The sequence below is a fragment of the Aptenodytes forsteri genome, unplaced genomic scaffold, assembly GCF_000699145.1.
Source record: "Aptenodytes forsteri isolate BGI_AS27 unplaced genomic scaffold, ASM69914v1 Scaffold172, whole genome shotgun sequence".
Classification (NCBI taxonomy): Eukaryota; Metazoa; Chordata; class Aves; order Sphenisciformes; family Spheniscidae; genus Aptenodytes; species Aptenodytes forsteri.
Window position 1 is genome coordinate 3,057,034 of NW_008795018.1, and position 9,332 is coordinate 3,066,365.

The window sequence follows — 9,332 nt, forward strand, 5'->3', positions numbered from 1 at the left end:
GACTCTGTGTAAGCACTGCTCAGCAGTAACGAAAACGTCCCTGTATTATCAATACTGTTTCCAGGACAAATCCCAAACATAGCCTCGTACTAGCTACTATGAGGAAAATTAACTCTATTCCAGCCAAAACCAGCACAGATATATGTGTAAGTGTTAAAGTGGACTTAATGGAGGCTAGGTGTGGATCCCAGCCAAGGGAGAATGCTTTGTGAATTCTCATACACTGTTTTATTCAATCTATGATCCACAAATGCTTTTGGAGATTCCTAGAATACATTTATATGGTCCGCAAAGGTAACTAATAAAATCACCAATCTTATAGTCGCATATAGGAATAACCAATACATGATAATGATAATCATAATCATAATCATCATAATAATGGTCCACAAACCTAAAAGACTGCAAATTCCTGTTCTAGTTTACTTATTTGCATTCATACCTTATTTTCCTGCTTTTGTGAAGATATTTGGAATTACTAGTTAGACATTACTTCAGTCCATTTTTTGTATGCAAGGAATTGTTCCTAATATTTCCTGATAAACACTTTTACTTATGTTTAAAGCCTTTTACTGTTTCATGGTGCCTTTTTTTATGCTTTGTGCTATTTGTCTCTTGATTGTTTTTAATTTTTACATTAATATTGCTATTCCTTACCTCCTAGATAAGGTTTTTTATTCAACAGAAGGAATATCCTTAATTATTATCTATGTCAAAACAATATAATATCTGTAAGGGTGCAGGTTTGGAAAAGCTAAATAGTAGATGAATGCTTGGTCCTTTGAATACCTTAGCTTACCTGGACACTTGTATTCCTTAAAAGCCAGAAAAACATTTGTTTGGTGCTGAGTGCAATGGAAACTCAGCTATGTAATGAAAAACGATCTCCACTATGAGTCGTCTTGTGTCTAAACAAAGAAGAGGGAAAAGATTCACAGCCAAAGAAAAAAAATGAGGTATGCTTCTATGATCACAAGATCTGTGACAGTGCTATGTATACAGGATGCCCCCTTCCCAATCTTTTGCCCTACTGACTACAAAAGGCACTTTACAGACTAGTTAGTACAGTGTTTTATGGGGAGGGGGTGCCCTAAAGGGATAGAGAAGTAACAGAAAAGAGGGTTTCATTTTTAAAGGCCAAGTTGTTCTAAAGGAAAATATTGTTTTGATGAAGAAGTATAGATTTCATCATATTCTACAAACAGAAGAAAGAAAATGAGATATTAAAAGATTTCCTGTGGATTGTAATAATTACAACAGATTCAGCCGCATATCTTTTCTTAGGGCACAATAGTGTTTTAAATTAATAACATTTATATGCTAAAGAACTAATGGAAAAGAAGGAAAAATAAAAATAATAATTTAAAATAGATAATTTTCTTCATAAGGAATGTTTTTCTTCCTTAGACTACTGAAAAGTATTGAGATGCATCATTTTAGCATAGCGTGCTTCATTATTTCTCGCATTTGTTCATGCTCTGCTTAATCATATCTATTCATTATAGATCTGTTCATACTCTTTCCTTTGTGACGAGTCATGGTAAGACTGGCACCGAATGTCCTGTATTCTTTGTTCTGTGGATCCATCATAACATAACTGGATCCTTGCACCATTATTTCATTACTTCACAGCATGAAATAAATGCCACAAAGAAATGGGCTTACCCAGCGGGTAGTATTTCTAGAGAAATAATAAGTACTCAAGGAAGACAAGGATTTCTTTTCCAACAGAGTCATTGTAATCAAACTATTGGAACTACCACAGGTGGACCTGTGTTTGTTGCCAACAGATCTTCACTACCTGAAGCAACCATGTTGATCCTGTAATCCTCCTCCCAGGGTTTCAGCTGTCTGTGATCCAAAACGTGGTTTGGACACAGTACAGCTATGTGACTTTGACTTAGACTTCTGAGAAGACGGAGAGGAGAAAAAGCAGAGAGAAAGTATACAAGCTAGAGCCATGCAAAATAACAGAAGTAAAAATGCAGATAAAGATGAGAGATTTTAGACAGTAATAGCAAATATTTAAATGCTAATAATAGTGGCTCAAGGATTCAAAATAAAAAATACTGGAATGAAAAGCGTTAAAATCCTAAGGCAGTCAGAAGAAGAGCATCTCACCTACAAAATGGATCAACCTGTTTGAACACCTTCATTGGCTGCCTGACAAAAAAGGACTGCAGTGTCTTGTCAGAGGGTGATGAGATCAACGTTTAACCTAATAGCTTGCTAGTTCTGCCTCTCTCATCTGTGTATCAGCTAGTGAGTAAGTGTTTTATACTCTTACCCGGTATATATCCTGGTTATGGCATCTGTTTCGATACAGTTGATTGAAAAGAAGTGACAGAGAAAGGGAGGGTGACAGAAAGATAAAACCTGTGCTTTCATTAGTGTGATTCTTAACATGGTGGCTAATTAAGCTATAGATATTGTCTTTTTTTTTAGAATGTTTCTTGGTTTCTGTATTACAATTCACAGTCTTAAACAAGCATCCACTTACCAGTACTGTGATGTAATGTTATCACAAACTTGTGGCTAACTGTTGGCTTACCCAGTTTACTGTTAGAATGCAACTTTTTTTTTTTTTTTTTTTTTTTTTTTAAATACTAATGGTTTGTGTGCTCAGTAAAACACAGGTTTTGGTATACTTCTATGTATTAGGAAAAATACAAATTTTATTCTACCAGACTAGCATTTGCGTTAATGCTGGTGCGATTCGGTAGCCTTCAAGGGAAAGTCTCATGAACTCTGACACACAAAAATAGGATGTGTCCTAGAAATTGAAACTTGAAGTTACCAGTTTATAAAAGGTATGCATTCCACTGATGTGTTACAAAGATATATCTCACTTGCATGCATATTTCATTCTGTACAGCTATATTAGTATTGTTTCATTATGAAACATTGCATGCCACATTGCTGTTTTGTGGTTCATGTAAACTATTGTCTTCTTTCATGTCTTATTTCACTGAAGTTTTAATGAGTGCATGCTAACCTTGGTATAAACACAAAAGGAAAGTTGCAATAGATGAGGAAGGAAGCCAACCTGGTCCAGTTTTACTGCAGACCACTTATAGCAGCAACCAGAATGCTGCTTGCTAGGGAGTAAAACCTATCGTTTTCCTAAGTAGTCATAGAAAATAGAAAACTGGTTTTGATGTGCTGCTTTTGTTTTCCTCTTTGCAAACAATAAAAGTTGCTAATATTCTCTACAGGCAACAGAAATCATGGCAGCATAAGCTTAAGTTCTCATTAAAGAGGTAAAAACAATTCATGTCCCTCAGTTGGGACAACACACTATAAACCAAATTGAACTACGGTTGATTTGGCACCATCTGAAACTGATGTGAGACTGCAATGGAGCTGCCTGGGCAATAGAGAAATTATTCATGGGTGGGTTTTTTAACACTTTCTGCATTGTGTTTTTATTTAATCTCATTTATTTTATTCACATCATAATAGTACATTAAGGAGAAGTTCTGGAGATTTCGGGCCTGTAACTAAGACTTTGTTTACCTAAAACATATCTATGACAAATAATTGAATTTAGGAAAGAAAAAAAAAACAAACAGGAATATGATTAGAGAGCAGAAATAGTATTTGGTATTCTAGGTCATCAGCCATAGAACTGAAAAGATTAATTCTGGATATCTTTTACACCATGAACATCTTACAAAAAAATCTACACTTCTAGACAGATCATTATTCAGTGAATAACACATGCATCTTTCAGATTCAGTAAGTAGTTAGTGTTAGGATGTCATTACAGCAAATCAGCTCCGCATTTGTTAGACTTGATAAATATTGTGAACAATGAACAAAGCTGTTCTAATGTCTTACATTTCACACTTTGTCCTGTATTTTCAGGTCCAGACTGATAGTAACATGTATTGCCTTAGGAATTTGTTGAAACATACACAAACGGATAAAACATATAAATGCTATAGTTTCTAAGGAATATATAGTCCTGTGTAGTAGATGAGTATTAAGTTAAAATTTCACCCTTAACAAGCGTGACTTTCTGCTCTCTAGAAAAAAAAAAAAAAATTATAGGCACCAGAGTAATCTCCCCAGCTGCTAATAGTCCACTGCTTATAAAGAACACTTTTTTGTATAATTTATTTCATTCCACTTTCTTTACTTTTCTGCCATGCCTCTATTTCTGCCGGCTTTGTGATTAGGTAATAAAAACCTGAAATCTATTTTCTGACACTTCCTGCTCCACCTCTTCAACTCTTTCCTCGGTACACCTATGCTATGCAAAAGCATTAGATTTCTTTATTTATACTTGTTAATCCCTTCCTCTCTGTGTTTTTTTAAATATCAACATGTAATACTTGGAGTTTAAGAGGCTAAAAATATTTCCCTAGCCCATTATAGTAAGGCCAATTTTAATTGCTTTTCTTCCTGTCTGAAAAGTACAAAAGTAAGGTAGTCACTGGGTTTACAGGAAAGCAAGCAACGTCCTGCATAGTGTATAGCTATGAATGCTAGCATAGCTAGCAAACTTTGGAAAGTGAAAAGAACTTAGAGACTAGATGATTAATCTTTCAACTGCTGAATGATGTGCCATATACAATGCATCAATGAAATATGCTTCTCTAGTACAGCCTGACATACCTGGTGTACCCTGACATTTCCATCAAGTGCACGGACGTTCATTTGAAAACTATTGCCAGAGGTAGAACTGTAGCTTTCAGGTTTAGATTGGTGATGGGTGGGACTCAGAAGGTTTGGAATTTGGGTTTGATTGAGATGAGCATCTAAATGTTCACAGGCTTAGCTGAAGCTTATTAGGACTACACAAACCCCTTGAGTCTGCAAAATTGGGGCAGAAAATCTGAAAAGAGGTTTTCTTGTCAGATTTTTTAGCAGTCTCAGTCTTAGAAGAATATGCCATGAGAACAGCTTTTCACAATATTTTGGCACCTCTGCTTCCAGCCCCAGACATAACATGGCATTGAAAGAGCACATAGAAGCATAACCCCTGACTGAATTAAAACGGAAAATTCTTTGAGTTTAAGAAGTGAGACAATCTTTGCCAATCTCTGGGAATACATTTTTTCTCTTTCTTGAACTCATTATCAACTCTTTAGCCAGGCTCTGGAGAAAAAAGATGCACACATATTAGCATATTTCATTAAGTAAAAGGTAGTCATTGTTCTGGTCCTTGCATAAACTAATCTTTTAATGTGATGAACAGCTACAGCTTTATCCTGCAGTTACTTCTTTAAAAGCATGTGACAGTGAGTTAGTGGGACAGTCATGTTTTTCTCAAACAGCCATGCTGCTGTAAACTTTTATGCTAAAATGTCAAGACATTTAATTTTCAATATTTTTTTAATGTTCCTCTTCAACTGCTAAGTAAAAAACAGGAAACAATGAATATTTCACTCAGCTCTTCTTTACCCAGATCTAGTTACTTTTCAATCAAGTAAAAATAATTAAAACCAAAAACAATGGTTTGAATTTCAGAAGACTGTTCTACCATGATTGACTTTGACTAAGTTTTAGGGATGTGGATTATGCACTTACCATCACATAGCACTCAAAGGGGAAGGACTCAATTCTGAGCCCCACAACTCACAGAGATTTCCAGCAAATGCCTTCCTGTGGTCTGTATGATTCCTTTATGTACCTGGACCATCTCATTTCTGCTCTTCATTGTCTCTTGTATGTCCTCAAACATATCTCTGTAGTAAGTGTTATGAATATTATCATATAATTTAATACCATAAGAGTTATAGAAAATAATAAATTGATTGGAAAGTTGTATTTTGTTCACTAAGGACACAGAGATAAATTATATAGTAACTTAGATTTGAAGAAAAAAATTGAGTTAAATTTTATTGAGCTATATCTTCCATTTCCTTGAGCCTTTAGAAAGAACACTCCCAGTTGAATCAAGCAAATACTTGAAGGCAGTGGGGAAAAAAAAAATAGAAAAAAATCTGATCTGTAAATATTCAGATATGGAAAACTAGCGTTTAGTTTAGAAAGTATTTTTTATCCTATTTAATATCTAATGAGTGACTTCATTTATTACAATTTGATATATAATAGTATTGAACACAGTGCCATGTGAACCATAAACAGATTTAAAAAAGAAAGCAAAATTTTACATTGCTACTTACTTTACTTTTTATTTTATGAAACATGTAGTACTAATGGTGGCCAAATATCAAGATTTTTGTTGAAGACTGTGTTATGCAGTTTATCTAAAACATTGTGTGTTAAATTCACAACCACTGCTTGATAGCATATTCAAGATTTTATGTCCCTCTCTAAGAAAGAATATATGCAGCATACTGTAACATGTGCAAGTTAGAGGAAAAAGAGCTCATATAGACATTTGTAAAAAGACAGATAGGTTCTTTTAGTAAGTAAGGAGCCAGTTGCCTGTGAGAAAATACTAATATGTTACAATAAAGGAACCAACTAAAAAGGATTTACCTTACTCATGCAAATAATGGAACCCAACATTTCCAAACAAGTAAAGAGGAAACACACAAAATACTGTCAAAAGAGCTGATTTGTTTTGATAAAACTGGGTTTTTTTAAGTCCTTTTCCTTCACTGAAGTATATTGTTCATTGAAAAAAGAGTATAAATATTGTGTTGAAGATCCGGGTTTTAAGACCTTTCTGTTTGACTAAGAGGAGATCTCGCCATGTTATATAACTAGATACTGTATCCAAAGTATTAGGTTTGAAAAAAAAACCTATCTGCTTTTTATATGTGTATAACATATATATGTGTATATATACTTATATACGTATGTGTATTCTATACTTATATATGTATGTAATTATACATTTCTTTCTTCTTGTACTGAAGCAGAGAAGAAGCTATGCACATTGTCTGAATATTTTACTAAATGAAGATAACCTTTCTGTGGTCAGACTTAGGTGTGGAACAATAAGCAGTAAAAAGGAAAAAAGAAGCTACTCACTGAGAGTAGCTATATGAGATACTGAGAAGAAATTTAGATAATTCTTCAGACAATTAGAAAATCCTTCATTATAATCCTTCAGAAAATCCTTTATTATATTTTATGATCAGGAAAATAAAAATCCCCAAATGTTTCATTTTCCTTTTTTTTTATTTTTTACTTTTTTTCCTTCATTATCGCTATGATTTTAGAAATTATAAATATACATGAAATAAAAGCATGATGAGTACTGCAAAAAAAAGACACAAATGTGGCTGCAGGTTAATGCTGTTTGCAAAGCAGACAGACTCACTACTTATGATAATGGTTTGGAAGTAGGCATTTTTCTCACAAAGTGAAAATTATTAAATGGATGGAAATTTTTAAAAAAATCAAGAAAAGAAAGAACACATGGCAACTCTCTTATTAGTTAAAATAGGAACGGTCATTAAGTGCTCTCTCAGGCAATCCTGGTCAGTCCCTACAAAATCTTTACAAATAGTTCAGAAGTATTTTCAGTAGTTGTCATAATCTTAATGTACCATTTAAAAAGGGATTCTTGGTTTAAGAAGAAAAGAAAAGCTGATCAATATATTGTCAAATCTTTTAAAAATTAATTAAATCACAATGGAGAGGGGAAAAAAAAAAAGAAAAAAAAATGCAGCTTGTGCAAGAATGTTCAGACACCCTGCACTTATTTTAGCAAGACTTACAGATTTGCACAAAGATAGTTCTTAAAATAATTTCTTACATAAAAGAGAAAGCAGCAAAAAAAAGAAAAAAATATATGTCCAATAAAGTCATTAGATACATAAAAAACCAGCAAAGCTAGTTCTTAACTGTTTCCTTCTTAAACACGGTAATACAACTGATTTCTGAGCCAAACCTAAGAACGCTGCTAGCAGCTTTCATGCACACACCTGAATTTTTGCAGGAAGATCAGATAGTATGGAGCAAATAAGGTGTTAGAAATGCAAACCCATAGAAAACATACAACTGTTGTATGTCATTTCCAAGGTAAACATGAGGAAAAAAAAAAAAAGGTGAACAATTTAGAGACAGAAACTTTTGCTCATGATTGTCTTAATAAGGTTGTATATCAGAAAAGAAAATGTAACTGAAGAATACTGCAACTTCTTGCTATCTCTAAACTGTATTATTCTAAATTGTCCAATTTGAAACTATAAGCTGTCTCATTTCAAACTTTTGGTAACTCAACTTTGGTATTCCAAAAGATGTTGGAAGAAAGAGCTTGGGTTCATGCTACCAGTTACTGTGAATTCAAATCTGAATTTCTTTGGTCCATCTAAGTTTTCTCCAGTATATATCTGGAGTCTATCAAGTACAACTCTACGTTCAAGGCAGGGCTCACTTAGACCAGGTTTCTCAGGAGTTTTTTTCAGTCTGAATATCTCCAAAGAAGGAAATGGCACTGCCTCTCTGAGCAACTTGTTTCTTTTTACTTCATTCATTGTGATTTTTTCTCCCTAATATCTAATTAGCATTTCCCTTGGTCCAGTATGGGTCCATTGCATTTCTCCCTGTCTTTGTGCACCTCTGAGAAGATGCTGACTCCATCTTCCCTGATGAGGTACAGTAATGTATCACAGTGTTTCCCAGAGATGCCATGTGGCTTTCATTAGACAAACAAAATTACCTGAATCTATCCTAGAAATGTAAAGTTGTTGAGTCAAGACTGTGTGAGATATATGTGTCACTGACTGTACATGCACATGTACTGCATATACTGATGCTAGAAAAGAAACTCGTGTGTTGTAGCAATACTGTAAATCAACACTCATGAGAAGTTGGGAAATACATGAGAATTTACAAGCAGAAAGTGGAAAGAGAACTGGAGTGCACCATTCCTCACCAGCCCTGAAACAAAATATGAATGGCTCCTTTCACTAAAATTGACAAAGCCACCTCATTATGCAGACTACTCCTCAGGCTCGTGACAGCTAGGTGATTTGTCAGACATGATTACTGAAAAGAAGCATTTCATTGGATGTGGCATATGAAATGAGATATAAGTTGCACACCATAAATTCCAGGTTACTTATGCCAAGTTGGTCAAACTTATCAAGTTGAAGTTCAGTTATCTTCCATCACCACCTACCACTCCAGGCAAATGGAAAAACTGAAGCAGCAGGTAAAGTTACTACGATTCAATTAAAGAATTGAATTCAATCGCAGAGGTGATCAGCTCCGGCGCAGATGCATCCCACAGCAGAACAATGGATCGTGGCATACAGGGGGGTTTTCTGAGCTGGGGAACACACAGGGGAGTGCAGAGACCCACCGGGAGCCGGCAGCTCTCATGAGGGGGGCTGATGAGGCATGGGTGGGGCCAGGAGCAACTGCTGCCACACCCTCTTCCCACTAAAGTCAGAGGCACGGCG